Source organism: Rhipicephalus microplus, unplaced genomic scaffold (genome assembly GCF_043290135.1).
Source record: "Rhipicephalus microplus isolate Deutch F79 unplaced genomic scaffold, USDA_Rmic scaffold_1017, whole genome shotgun sequence".
NCBI lineage: Eukaryota > Metazoa > Arthropoda > Arachnida > Ixodida > Ixodidae > Rhipicephalus > Rhipicephalus microplus.
The window spans coordinates 1-15000 of NW_027465564.1; the positions used below are offsets into that span (position 1 = coordinate 1).

The 15000-nt window shown below is 61.4% G+C and overlaps 1 non-coding gene across 1 annotated transcript; it reads left to right on the plus strand.

Annotated features, from left to right (window-relative positions):
* The first annotated feature begins 11943 nt into the window (after positions 1–11943).
* Positions 11944–13758, plus strand: LOC142796012 (small subunit ribosomal RNA). Its single transcript, XR_012893480.1, has one exon. It is a non-coding gene; the product is annotated as a small subunit ribosomal RNA (ribosomal RNA).
* Positions 13759–15000: the final 1242 nt, after the last annotated feature.

Consider the following 15000-nt stretch of genomic DNA (forward strand, 5'->3'; position numbering starts at 1 on the left):
AGACGACTTAGGTACCTGTCGTGGTGTCGTAAGTAGTAGAGCAGCCACCACACTGCGATCTATTGAGGCTTAGCCTCTGACTGGAAGGTTTGTCCGCGGTACGAAACCGAAACGTTCATCCTTCCTGCGAGATCGCAAAGACTGTACGAGTGCAAAACCGCATAGCCAGATGGCCCGTTCGCTCGGGTTCGCCCGAAAATGGAGGAACCACCATACGGGACCCAAAGCGCGTGAAGTACGAAAGGAACCGCGTGGTCGGGACCCGAAAAAGGCTTGAGCCGCGTGAAGTACGAAAGGAACCGCGCGGTCAAAAGTCGAGGTGTGTTTGACCTGGTGCCACGTGAAGTACGAAAGGAACCACGTGGTCGAGTAGGGCTCGACCCTAAACCGCGCCAAGTACGAAGGAACCGCGCGGTAGGGGCTCGAACAAAGCTCGGCCCTGAACCGCGCCAAGTACGGAAGGAACGGCGCGGAGAGGGCTCGACACGAAGCTCGACCCTAAACCGCGCCAAGTACGGAAGGAACAGCGCGGCTAAGGGTTCGAATAGAGCTCTACCTTGAACCGCGCCAAGTACGAAAGGAACAGCGCAACTAAGGGGCTCGAAGCAAAGCTCGATCCTGAACCGCGCCAAGTACGAAAGCAACCGCGCGGTCGGGACTCGAAACAAGGCTCGACCCTAAACCGTGCCAAGTACGAAAGGAACTGCACGGTAAGAGCTCGAAACAAGGTTCGATTCTGAACCGCGCTAACTGCGCGGTCAGTACTCAAAACAAGGCTCGACCCTAAACCGCGCCAAAGTACGAAAGGAACCGCGCGGTAGGGGCTCGAGACAAAGCTCGGCCCTAAACCGCGCCAAGTACGGAAGGAACGGCGCGGAGAGGGCTCGAGACAAAGCTCGACCCTAAACCGCGCCAAGTACGGAGGGAACAGCGCGGCTAAGGGCTCGAAACAAACCCTAAACCGCGCCAAGTACGGAGGGAACAGCGCGGCTAAGGGCTCGAAACAAACCCTAAACCGCGCCAAGTACGGAAGGAACGGCGCGGAGAGGGCTCGAGACAAAGCTCGACCCTAAACCGCGCCAAGTACGGAGGGAACAGCGCGGCTAAGGGCTCGAAACAAACCCTGAACCGCGCCAAGTACGAAAGGAACGGCGCGCAGTAGGGGTTTAAAACAAAGCTGGTCCCAAAATCGCGCCAAGTACGAAAGGAACAGCGCGGTCGAGACTCGGAAGAAAAAGCTTTCAAAGTGTCGTAGCACGATGCACACTGCTGTTCGTGTGGAACAAACGTGACTACCGTGCTGTACGGTGGAGTTCTGTGCGCAAAAGCGGCGCGTGTGTTTCTAAGCACCACAGCGTTGTGTCAAAAAAGAGGTGCCTGAGAGAAACGCATGCGACTGCCGTGCTTTGCGGCATAGCACCGTGCGCAAAAACGGTGCGCATGCAAGAGGTGTCAGAGCAAGCGAACTTGTGCACGAGCAACAGGTCACTAAAAGCCTATAGATGACGGTGTTGGAGGAAAAGAAAAATATCGAGAAAGCACTGCGGTGTGCCGTGCGTAGGGACGGGCGCGCGTGCCACATGCCGCCGAAATATGGGTGTCGGAGAAAACAGAGTGCCGCGCGTAACGAGGGGCGCGCGTGTTACAGAGAGATATGCCCAAACGCATGAAAGTGTACGCAGGTGTCCTAAGGCAGTTTTTTTTTTTTTTTTCCTCATTTTGATGTCGCCCCGGCTGACGCGGTTTTCGTTTTTCCGTGCCGCCCCGGCTGACGCAGTTTTTGCGCCGCCCCGGCTGACGCGGTTTTTGCGCCGCCCCGGCTGACGCGGTTTCGCGCCGCCCCGGCTGACGCGGTTTTCGCGCCGCCCCGGCTGACGCGGTTCGGACTTTGCACTTTTTGGCTGTGCCTGGCTGGCGGCCCACTCACTCGATCGCCAGGTCTGTTTGCCCCGGTGGTTCCACCGCCAGGCTTAAGCGCGAACTTTTTTGTTTGTTTTCTTTTGATTAAGCGCAAGCTTTTTCTTTGTTTTCTTTTGATTAAGCGCGGGCTTTTTTCTTTGTTTTTTTTTTTATTTCGCCCCGGCAGACGCGGTTTTTGCGCCGCCCGGCTGACGCGGTTTTTGCCGCCCCGGCTGACGCAGTTCGGACTTAGCACTTTTCGGCTGTGCCTGGCTGGCGGCCCACTCACTCGATCGCATGTCTGTTTGCCACAGTTTTCCCGGTGGTGCCGCACCCGGGCTCGCCCCGGCTGACGCAGTTTTCGCGCCGCCCCGGCTGACGCGGTTTCGTGCCGCCCCGGCAGACGCGGTTTTCGCGCCGCCCCGGCTGACGCGGTTTTTGCGTCGCCCCGGCTGACACGGTTCGGACTTTGCACTTTTCGGCTGTGCCTGGCTGGCGGCCCACTCACTCGATCGCCATGTCTGTTTGCCACAGTTTTCCCGGTGGTGCCGCACCCGGGCTCGCCCCGGCTGACGCAGTTTTCGCGCCGCCCCGGCTGACGCGGTTTCGTGCCGCCCCGGCAGACGCGGTTTTCGCGCCGCCCCGGCTGACGCGGTTTCGTGCCGCCCCGGCAGACGCAGTTCGGACTTAGCACTTTTCGGCTGTGCCTGGCTGGCGGCCCACTCACTCGATCGCCATGTCTGTTTGCCACAGTTTTCCCGGTGGTGCCGCACCCGGGCTCGCCCCGGCTGACGCAGTTTTCGCGCCGCCCCGGCTGACGCGGTTTCGTGCCGCCCCGGCAGACGCGGTTTCGCGCCGCCCCGGCTGACGCGGTTTCGTGCCGCCCCGGCAGACGCAGTTCGGACTTAGCACTTTTCGGCTGTGCCTGGCTGGCGGCCCACTCACTCAATCGCCATGTCTGTTTGCCACAGTTTTCCCGGTGGTGCCGCACCCGGGCTCGCCCCGGCTGACGCAGTTTTCGCGCCGCCCCGGCTGACGCGGTTTCGTGCCGCCCCGGCAGACGCGGTTTTCGCGCCGCCCCGGCTGACGCGGTTTCGTGCCGCCCCGGCAGACGCAGTTCGGACTTAGCACTTTTCGGCTGTGCCTGGCTGGCGGCCCACTCACTCGATCGCCATGTCTGTTTGCCACAGTTTTCCCGGTGGTGCCGCACCCGGGCTCGCCCCGGCAGACGCGTTTTTTTTTTTTCTTTCGCCCCGGCTGACGCAGTTTTCGCGCCGCCCCGGCTGACGCGGTTTCGTGCCGCCCCGGCAGACGCGGTTTTTTGCGCCGCCCCGGCTGACGCGGTTTTTGCCGCCCCGGCTGACGCAGTTCGGACTTAGCACTTTTCGGCTGTGCCTGGCTGGCGGCCCACTCACTCGATCGCCATGTCTGTTTGCCCACAGTTTTCCCGGTGGTGCCGCACCCGGGCTCGCCCCGGCTGACGCAGTTTTCGCGCCGCCCCGGCTGACGCGGTTTCGTGCCGCCCCGGCAGACGCGGTTTTCGCGCCGCCCCGGCTGACGCGGTTTCGTGCCGCCCCGCAGACGCAGTTCGGACTTAGCACTTTTCGGCTGTGCCTGGCTGGCGGCCCACTCACTCGATCGCCATGTCTGTTTGCCACAGTTTCCCGGTGGTGCCGCACCCGGGCTCGCCCCGGCTGACGCAGTTTTCGCGCCGCCCCGGCTGACGCGGTTTCGTGCCGCCCCGGCAGACGCGGTTTTCGCGCCGCCCCGGCTGACGCGGTTTCGTGCCGCCCCGGCAGACGCAGTTCGGACTTAGCACTTTTCGGCTGTGCCTGGCTGGCGGCCCACTCACTCGATCGCCATGTCTGTTTGCCACAGTTTTCCCGGTGGTGCCGCACCCGGGCTCGCCCCGGCAGACGCGTTTTTTTTTTTTCTTTCGCCCCGGCTGACGCAGTTTTCGCGCCGCCCCGGCTGACGCGGTTTCGTGCCGCCCCGGCAGACGCGGTTTTTTTTGCACCGCCCCGGCTGACGCGGTTTTTGCCGCCCCGGCTGACGCAGTTCGGACTTGGCACTTTTTGGCTGAGCCTGGCTGGTGGCCCACTCACTCGATCGCCATGTCTGTTAGCCACAGTTTTCCCGGTGGTGCCGCACCCGGGCTCGCCCCGGCTGACGCAGTTTTCGCGCCGCCCCGGCAGACGCGGTTTTCGCGCCGCCCCGGCTGACGCGGTTTTTGCCGCCCCGGCTGACGCAGTTCGGACTTGGCACTTTTTGGGCTGAGCCTGGCTGGCGGCCCACTCACTCGATCGCCATGTCTGTTTGCCACAGTCTTCCCGGTGGTGCCGCACCCGGGCTCGCCCCGGCAGACGCGTTTTTTTTTTCTTTCGCCCCGGCAGACGTGGTTCCCCCCCCCCCTTTTCGCTCGCCCCGGCTGACGAGGTTTTCGCGCCGCCCCGGCTGACGCAGTTTTCGCGCCGCCCCGGCTGACGCGGTTTCGTGCCGCCCCGGCTGACGCGGTTTTCGCGCCGCCCCGGCTGACGCGGTTTTTGCGTCGCCCCGGCTGACACGGTTCGGACTTTGCACTTTTCGGCTGTGCCTGGCTGGCGGCCCACTCACTCGATCGCCATGTCTGTTTGCCACAGTTTTCCCGGTGGTGCCGCACCCGGGCTCGCCCCGGCTGACGCAGTTTTCGCGCCGCCCCGGCTGACGCGGTTTCGTGCCGCCCCGGCAGACGCGGTTTTCGCGCCGCCCCGGCTGACGCGGTTTCGTGCCGCCCCGGCAGACGCAGTTCGGACTTAGCACTTTTCGGCTGTGCCTGGCTGGCGGCCCACTCACTCGATCGCCATGTCTGTTTGCCACAGTTTTCCCGGTGGTGCCGCACCCGGGCTCGCCCCGGCTGACGCAGTTTTCGCGCCGCCCCGGCTGACGCGGTTTCGTGCCGCCCCGGCAGACGCGGTTTTCGCGCCGCCCCGGCTGACGCGGTTTCGTGCCGCCCCGGCAGACGCAGTTCGGACTTAGCACTTTTCGGCTGTGCCTGGCTGGCGGCCCACTCACTCGATCGCCATGTCTGTTTGCCACAGTTTTCCCGGTGGTGCCGCACCCGGGCTCGCCCGGCAGACGCGTTTTTTTTTTTTCTTTCGCCCCGGCTGACGCAGTTTTCGCGCCGCCCCGGCTGACGCGGTTTCGTGCCGCCCCGGCAGACGCGGTTTTTTGCGCCGCCCCGGCTGACGCGGTTTTTGCCGCCCCGGCTGACGCAGTTCGGACTTAGCACTTTTCGGCTGTGCCTGGCTGGCGGCCACTCACTCGATCGCCATGTCTGTTTGCCACAGTTTTCCCGGTGGTGCCGCACCCGGGCTCGCCCCGGCTGACGCAGTTTTCGCGCCGCCCCGGCTGACGCGGTTCGTGCCGCCCCGGCAGACGCGGTTTTCGCGCCGCCCCGGCTGACGCGGTTTCGTGCCGCCCCGGCAGACGCAGTTCGGACTTAGCACTTTTCGGCTGTGCCTGGCTGGCGGCCCACTCACTCGATCGCCATGTCTGTTTGCCACAGTTTTCCCGGTGGTGCCGCACCCGGCTCGCCCCGGCTGACGCAGTTTTCGCGCCGCCCCGGCTGACGCGGTTTCGTGCCGCCCCGGCAGACGCGGTTTTCGCGCCGCCCCGGCTGACGCGGTTTCGTGCCGCCCGGCAGACGCAGTTCGGACTTAGCACTTTTCGGCTGTGCCTGGCTGGCGGCCCACTCACTCGATCGCCATGTCTGTTTGCCACAGTTTTCCCGGTGGTGCCGCACCCGGGCTCGCCCCGGCAGACGCAGTTTTCGCGCCGCCCCGGCAGACGCGGTTTTCGCGCCGCCCCGGCTGACGCGGTTTTTGCCGCCCCGGCTGACGCAGTTCGGACTTGGCACTTTTTGGGCTGAGCCTGGCTGGCGGCCCACTCACTCGATCGCCATGTCTGTTTGCCACAGTCTTCCCGGTGGTGCCGCACCCGGGCTCGCCCCGGCAGACGCGTTTTTTTTTTCTTTCGCCCCGGCAGACGTGGTTCCCCCCCCCCCTTTTCGCTCGCCCCGGCTGACGAGGTTTTCGCGCCGCCCCGGCTGACGCAGTTTTCGCGCCGCCCCGGCTGACGCGGTTTCGTGCCGCCCCGGCTGACGCGGTTTTCGCGCCGCCCGGCTGACGCGGTTTTTGCGTCGCCCCGGCTGACACGGTTCGGACTTTGCACTTTTCGGCTGTGCCTGGCTGGCGGCCCACTCACTCGATCGCCATGTCTGTTTGCCACAGTTTTCCCGGTGGTGCCGCACCCGGGCTTGCCCCGGCAGACGCGTTTTTTTTTTTTCTTTTCGCCCGGCTGACGCAGTTTTCGCCCCGCCCCGGCTGACGCGGTTTCGTGCCGCCCCGGCAGACGCGGTTTTTTGCGCCGCCCCGGCTGACGCGGTTTTTGCCGCCCCGGCTGACGCAGTTCGGACTTTGCACTTTTTGGCTGAGCCTGGCTGGCGGCCCACTCACTCGATCGCCATGTCTGTTTGCCACAGTTTTCCCGGTGGTGCCGCACCCGGGCTCGCCCCGGCAGACGCGTTTTTTTTTTCCTTCGCCCCGGCAGACGTGGTTCCCCCCCCCCCCTCCGTCTTTCTTTTTGTTTTTTTTTTTCGCCGCGGCTGAAGTGGATTTTTCGGTGCCTCGACGCCCCGGTAGTCGCGGTTTTTCCGTTTCCGCACGCCCCGGCTGACGCTGCTCGGTCACAGTCGCCTTTTGTGAGGATTGCAGACTTCTTGAGCGCGGGTGTTTTTTTTTTGTTGTTGTTGTTGTTTTATTACGCATTCGCTCCAGCAGACGCTGTTTAGACTTTTTGTTTCCTCTTTTATCCTGCGACGAGGTGACGAGGTTTATTCGGTGCCCCGCCGCCCCGGCTGAAGTGATTTTTCCTGTCCCGTGCCGCCCCGGCTGACGCGGTTGGGACTTCGCGTTTGTTCGGCCGCCACGGGTTTTGGCGCACTCGCTCGGTTGCTTGTTGTTGCCACTTGTTGCGAACCCAGGTTTCTTGAGCGAGCGCGGGCGTTTTTTCTTCCTTTCTTTCTTTGTTCTATGTGTTAGCGAATCGGCCTTTAATATCACACGAGGACTCACAACCAACAATTTTCAGTTTGAAGTGTAAAAAATCTGCAGGTGTTGACGTAACTGACTTGCCCCGTACCTTGAGTACATCCATGAAGTTCTCGTAGTACTACTAAATCGCATTATTCCAAGTGGAGAAATTCCCATAAACTTGCAAACCTCTACACGAAAATCGGTGCGCGTGATAAAGTTGAAAATTATCGTCCGATATCAAATGTGCCTTCTATAACACAAATTCTAGGAAAAAAAAAAAAAACACTTGTTCGCCGTTCTCTGCGCCGTGACTGGCAGCACTCCGGCGAAGCGAAACGGGGTCGATTCGAGCACGATATCGGCGTCTTTCGACGTGCTCGCCGGCGACCGTCGCACGAGTACGTCGCACGAGCGCGTCTGCCGGGGCGCCGTTTGCGAAGCCGACGCAAAAGTGGGAACCGCCGCTCGGATGATCGCCGCTTTCGGCAGAGTGAGTGTTGGCACTCCGGGGAAGCGAAACAGCGTGAATGCGCCCACGAAATCGGCGTATTTTGAAGTGCCCGCCGGCGACCGTCGCACGAGTACGGTAAACCGCGTCAGCCGGGGCGTAGTTCGGGACGCCGACGAAAAAGTGGGAAGCGCAACTCGGATCTTCGCCGTTTTTGCAGGAGTGAGTGGCGGCCCTCCTGCGAGACCAAGAAGCATCGATTCGTGCACGAATTCGGCGCCTTTCGACGTGATCGCCGGCGACCGTCGCTCGAGTAGGGCAAACCGCGTCTGCCGGGGCGGGCTTCGGGACGCCGATGCGAAAGTGGGAAACGCTGCTCGGATGTTCGCCGTTTTTGGCCGAAGTGAGTGCTGGCACTCGGGCGAAGCCAAACGGGGCCGATTACGGCACGATATCGGCGTCTTTCGACGTGCCCGGCGGCGACCGTCGCACGAGTACGGTAAACCGCGTCAGCCCGGCGGAGTTCGGGACGCCGATGCGAAAGTGGAGAACGCCGCTCGGATCTTCGCCGTTTTTGGAGGAGTGAGTGGCGGCACTCCGGAGAAGCCAAGGAGCGCCAATTAGCGCACGATATCGGCGTCTTTCGACGCGCTCGCCGGCGACCGTCGAACGAGTAGGGCAAACCGCGTCTGCCGGGGCGGGGTTTACGACGCCGACGCAAAAGTGGGAACCGCCGCTCGGATGTTGGCCGTTTTTGGCAGAGTGAGTGCTGGCACACCGGCGACGCGAAAGAGCGCGAAAGCGCCCACGAAAGTGGCGTATTTGGACGTGCTTGACGGCGACCGCTGCAGGAGTACGAAAAACCACGTCAGCCGGGGCGAGCGACCCACGGCGGTCTGGGTGCTTATCGCTGCTATTATAGGGGCACCCCGGCAGACGCAGAAAAAAAAAAATTTTTTTCGACCTTCTTTTTTGCTGGTCGAGCTCGGGTAACCCAGGTCGCAATGGGAGCCGCGCACGAAAGCGGCGTCGCGAGACGCGTTCGCGGTCGCTAGTCGCACGAGCTCGGCAACCGCGTCAGCCGGCGCGGAGTTCGGGATGCCGACGGCTAAGTGGGTACCGCTGCTCGGATGTTCGCCGTTTTTGGCCGAGTGAGTGCTGGCACTCCGGCGAAGCGAAACGGGGCCGATTCGGGCACGATATCGGCGTATTTCGACGTGCTCGCCGGCGACCGTCGCACGAGTACGGCAAAGCGCGTCTGCCGGGGCGAGGTTTGCGATGCCGACGAAAAAGTGGGAAGCGCCGCTCGGATCTTCGCCGTTTTTGCAGGAGTGAGTGGCGGCCCTCCTGCGAGACCAAGAAGCATCGACTCGCGCACGATATCGGTGTCTTTCGACGTGCCCGCCGGCCACCGCCGCACGAGTACGGCAAACCGCGTATGCCGGGGCGGGGTTGGCGACGCCGACGCAAAAGTGGGAACCGCCACTAGGATGTTCGCCGTTTTTGGCAGAGTGAGTGCTGGCACACCGGCGACGCGAAAGAGCGCGAAAGCGCCCACGAAAGTGGCGTATTTGGACGTGCTTGACGGCGACCGCTGCAGGAGTACGAAAAACCACGTCAGCCGGGGCGAGCGACCCACGGCGGTCTGGGTGCTTATCGCTGCTATTATAGGGGCACCCCGGCAGACGCAGAAAAAAAAAATTTTTTTTCGACCTTCTTTTTTGCTGGTCGAGCTCGGGTAACCCAGGTCGCAATGGGAGCCGCGCACGAAAGCGGCGTCGCGAGACGCGTTCGCGGTCGCTAGTCGCACGAGCTCGGCAACCGCGTCAGCCGGCGCGGAGTTCGGGATGCCGACGGCTAAGTGGGTACCGCTGCTCGGATGTTCGCCGTTTTTGGCCGAGTGAGTGCTGGCACTCCGGCGAAGCGAAACGGGGCCGATTCGGGCACGATATCGGCGTATTTCGACGTGCTCGCCGGCGACCGTCGCACGAGTACGGCAAAGCGCGTCTGCCGGGGCGAGGTTTGCGATGCCGACGAAAAAGTGGGAAGCGCCGCTCGGATCTTCGCCGTTTTTGCAGGAGTGAGTGGCGGCCCTCCTGCGAGACCAAGAAGCATCGACTCGCGCACGATATCGGTGTCTTTCGACGTGCCCGCCGGCCACCGCCGCACGAGTACGGCAAACCGCGTATGCCGGGGCGGGGTTGGCGACGCCGACGCAAAAGTGGGAACCGCCACTAGGATGTTCGCCGTTTTTGGCAGAGTGAGTGCTGGCACTCCGGCGAAGCGAAAGAGCGCGAATGCGCCCACGAAAGTGGCGTGTTTGGACGTGCTTGACGACGACCACCGCAGGAAAACGAAAAACCACGTCAGCCGGGGCGAGCGACCCATGGCGGTCTGGGTGCTTATCGCTGCTATTATAGGGGCACCCCGGCAGACGCAAAAAAAAAAAAATTTTTTTTCGACATTCTTTCTTGCTCGTCGACCTCGGGTGACCCAGGTCGCAGTGGGAGCCGCGCACGAAAGCGGCGTCGCGAGACGGCTTCGCGGTCGCTAGTCGCACGAGCTCGGCAACCGCGTCTGCCGGGGCGGAGTTCGGGACGCCGACGGCTAAGTGGGAACCGCCGCTCGGATGTTCGCCGTTTGTGGCCGAGTGAGTGCTGGCACTCCGGCGAAGCCAAACGGGGCCGATTCCGGCACGATATCGGCGTCTTTCTACGTGCTCGCCGGCGACCGTCGCACGAGTACGGCAAAGTGCGTCTGCCGGGGCGGGGTTTGCGACGCGTACGCAATAGTGAGAACCGTCGCTCGGATGTTCGTCGTCTTTCGCCGAGCCAGTGCTGGCACTCCGGCGAAGCCGAACGGAGCCGATTCGGGCACGATATCGGCGTCTTTCCACGTGCTCGCCGGCGACCGTCGCACGAGTACGGTAAACCGCGTCAGCCGGGGCGGAGTTCGGGACGCCGATGCGAAAGTGGGAAGCGCCGCTCGGATCTTCGCCGTTTTTGGAGGAGTCAGTGGCGGCACTCCGGTGAAGCCAAGGTGCGCCAATTCGCGCACGATATCGGCGTCTTTCGACGTGCCCGCCGGCCACCGTCGCACGAGTACGGCAAACCTCGTCTGCCGGGGCGGGGTTTGCGACGCCGACGCAAAAGTGGGAACCGCCGCTCGGATGTTCGCCGTTTTTGGCAGAGTGAGTGCTGGCACTCCGGCGAAGCAAAAGAGCGTGAATGCGCCCACGAAAGTAGCGTATTTGGACGTGCTTGACGGCGACCGCCGCAGGAGTACGAAAAACCACGTCAGCCGGGGCGAGCGACCCACGGCGGTCTGGGTGCTTATCGCTGCTATTATAGGGGCACCCCGGCAGACGCAGAAAGAAAAAAAAAAAAAAATGGGGACATGGCGTGCGTCACCGTGCGGCTTCGCAGCGTTGCCGAAGTCGCCGAGCCCTTCGACTGAGCCGAACGGCGGACAGGGAACGTTGGTCGGCCGTTCTAACCTGTCGGTGCCACGCCGAGACGTCGTTAAGGAAAACCGCGTCGTGGGCCTCTACGACGCCGTCGAGTCGTTGTACGTTTGGTGTCCAGCGTGTCGGCGGCGAGTAGCGGACACGTCGTTCACGACTTCGGTCTTTCGCAGTCGACGCGAACTTGCGGAGAGTCGTGGTGCCTCACGTTTTCGGCAGAAACCGCGGCGGAATTTTCCCGTGCGTGCGCGCACGACCTCGGTGCTGTGCCGTCAGCGTAGTGTTGCACAAACTCGTGGCCTACCCAAGGTGCGGTACGTTTGCGGCCGTATCCTCGGTGGGAATTTCGTGAGTAGGGTCGCAAATTCTACGACCTCGGCGGGTTTGAGAGCGACGTAGACTTGTGGCACGCTCAACGTGCCACACGTTTCGGGGCACACCCGCGGTGAAATTTTCTCGAGTACGCTCGTATTAGTGCCCAAGGAGGTCTGGGTACTTATCGCTGCTATTATGTGGGGGTTCTCGTGAGCAGCGTACGCGAAAGCGACCGGGTGTCTGATATGCGGCGGGCTTCGGCCTCGTCAAGCGTGTCCTCGGGTCTGCTCCAGGGGAATCCACGGCAGTCGTCTGCAGCCTCATCCGCTTGATGCGTTAGGGGCTGGTTGTCGGACGGTGCCGTTTTACCACGATATCGAGGTGTGTTCCGTGTCGTCCTCGGGCGATTCAGATGCGAAAGCGCCGAAGACGCGGGCGTGACCCGTCGTCTGGCGGCTTTGCAGTCTCGGCTCCGTTGCTAGTTCCGGCCGGTCCACCGACAGTGCAGCGGGCTTGGGCAACCCGCACGGCGCGACCGAGTCGATGCAACGAAAAAGAGCGAGCATGAACGTGCTTCTTGCCGCACGGCTCCCACTCGTCTTTCGGGAAGGTTGTGCCGTAGCGAGCTCGAACGCCGTCATCTCGGAGTGCAAAATAAGCGTGTTGGGGCGCCTGAAGGTGGCCTCCGCCGCACACAGACTGCGTCCGGCCCGCCGAAGGCGAGGACGGACGCGCAGTCGAACGATTACCTGGTTGATCCTGCCAGTAATCATATGCTTGTCTCAAAGATTAAGCCATGCATGTCTAAGTACATGCCGAAATAAGGCGAAACCGCGAATGGCTCATTAAATCAGTTATGGTTCCTTAGATCGTTTCTTCCTACTTGGATAACTGTGGCAATTCTAGAGCTAATACATGCAGTGAGCCTGGAGCCCTTTGGGTAACGGGTGCTTTTATTAGACCAAGATCGATCGGGTTTCGGCCCGTATTGTGTGGTGACTCTGGATAACTTTGTGCTGATCGCATGGCCACGAGCCGGCGACGTTTCTTTCAAGTGTCTGCCTTATCAACTTTCGATGGTAGGTTACTTGCTTACCATGGTTGTTACGGGTAACGGAGAATCAGGGTTCGATTCCGGAGAGGGAGCCTGAGAAACGGCTACCACATCCAAGGAAGGCAGCAGGCGCGCAAATTACCCACTCCCGGCACGGGGAGGTAGTGACGAAAAATAACAATACGGGACTCTTTTGAGGCCCCGTAATTGAAATGAGTACACTCTAAATCCTTTAACGAGGATCAATTGGAGGGCAAGTCTGGTGCCAGCAGCCGCGGTAATTCCAGCTCCAATAGCGTATACTAAAGCTGCTGCGGTTAAAAAGCTCGTAGTTGGATCTCAGTTCCAGACGAGTAGTGCATCTACCCGATGCGACGGCTCGGACTGAACATCATGCCGGTTCTTTCTTGGTGCACTTCATTGTGTGCCTCGAGATGGCCGGTGCTTTTACTTTGAAAAAATTAGAGTGCTCAACGCAGGCGAGTCGCCTGAATAAACTTGCATGGAATAATAGAACAAGACCTCGTTTCTGTTCTGTTGGTTTTTGGAATACGAGGTAATGATTAGGAGGGACGGACGGGGGCATTCGTATTGCGGCGCTAGAGGTGAAATTCTTGGACCGTCGCAAGACGAACTACTGCGAAAGCATTTGCCAAGAATGTTTTCATTGATCAAGAACGAAAGTCAGAGGTTCGAAGGCGATCAGATACCGCCCTAGTTCTGACCATAAACGATGCCAACCAGCGATCCGCCTGAGTTACTCAAATGACTCGGCGGGCAGCTTCCGGGAAACCAAAGTATTTGGGTTCCGGGGGAAGTATGGTTGCAAAGCTGAAACTTAAAGGAATTGACGGAAGGGCACCACCAGGAGTGGAGCCTGCGGCTTAATTTGACTCAACACGGGAAAACTTACCCGGCCCGGACACTGGGAGGATTGACAGATTGAGAGCTCTTTCTTGATTCGGTGGATGGTGGTGCATGGCCGTTCTTAGTTGGTGGAGCGATTTGTCTGGTTAATTCCGATAACGAACGAGACTCTAGCCTATTAAATAGGTGCGGGGTTCCCAGCACCTTACAACCTTCTTAGAGGGACAAGCGGCTCCTAGCCGCACGAAACAGAGCAATAACAGGTCTGTGATGCCCTTAGATGTCCGGGGCCGCACGCGCGCTACACTGAAGGAAGCAGCGTGTCTTTATCCCTGTCTGAAAAGACTGGGTAACCCGTGGAACTTCTTTCGTGATTGGGATAGGGGCTTGCAATTGTTCCCCTTGAACGAGGAATTCCCAGTAAGCGCGAGTCATAAGCTCGCGTTGATTACGTCCCTGCCCTTTGTACACACCGCCCGTCGCTACTACCGATTGAATGATTTAGTGAGGTCTTCGGACCGATGTCCGGCGCGGCCTTTCGGTTGCGCCGGTCTGTTGGAAAGATGACCAAACTTGATCATTTAGAGGAAGTAAAAGTCGTAACAAGGTTTCCGTAGGTGAACCTGCGGAAGGATCATTAACGGATTGTGAAGGGTGAGCGCCTCAGCTGCGTCTGCGCCCGACACTTTCTGCCGCTGACCCCGTTTGGACGCGGGGTCGGCTTTTCCCCACGGGGCTGCCTGAATGTGGAGCGGCACCCCGTGACAAATTGTTGCGCCCAGCGGACGCCAACACCGCGACCTTGGACGGTCGGCCAGGTGGCGGACGCGGGTACAAACGGCGCAACGCACTCATAGGTCGGCTTTCGACCCGCCACTGCACCGTGGCTCGAAGCGCTCGAAATGCGCGACCCGACCGCTGCGGGACCGCCTAGTACTGTAAACAGGAGCGGCGGAGCGCGAACGGCGAGTCGTGGTTACGTCGGTAGAAGGCGAGGCTGCGCGTTCCCGAAACGCCAGCCGAGTGCCCTCCCGACCGTTCGAGCGTGCAAGAACGAGACCCGACAATCGCGCGGCGACTGCCAAGTACGAGAGGAACGGCACAAGCGTCGGCGGTCGGTCAAGGAACTGGCGATGTGACGGGTCCGCTGTGCACCAGTGCATACCGTCCCGCCGTCCGCGGCAAGCGCCTCCGCGTCCTCGGGTGACGGAGGCTGCCGGTCGGTTCTTGCAGGCGAGGGATCTCGCTGGCACCGGTTCGCGTTGACGCGCGGCCGGTCATGGCACGGCGATGCGACGGCCGAGGTGCGCAGTACTCGATGGAGGAACCGCACGCTCCGATGACCGTCCCGCCCTCCGCGGCGTATGCGTACCGACCGTAATGGTTGCAGCAGCGCCGGCCGGCTTTTGAATTCGCCACACGAAACACGGTGCGAGATCGCGGTTAGGGGAGCGTCGACGTTGCCAGGCGTTTTGCTTGCTGCCGAGGGAAAGGCGGCACGGCCACGTCGCGCTCGTCGCGATTAGCGGGTCTGCGCGCTTTGGGAAGGTGCCGCAACGACTTGCCGAAAGAGGAAGCACGGAAGAACGAGGGACTTGGACGTCCCGACAATTGAACGCACTTGCGGCCAGGCCCTTGCTGGCTTCGTTCTTCCGCCTCGAGTAGGCTCGTACGCGGCTCCGGCGCCGAAAGTGGTCCTTGGCACCGACTTCGGTGGACGTGGGAAGTGCCGCGCAAGTACGGCGCGCCTGGCTCCACCTGTTGGCTAAAGTAGGCAGCCGGATCGGCATTTTGGTGTGCGGTGGCAAACCGTGGATGCGAAAAAAGCTTGTGCGATTTCGTGGAACAAAAAGCGGGGGTCCCCCTTTTTATGCGGAGGAGA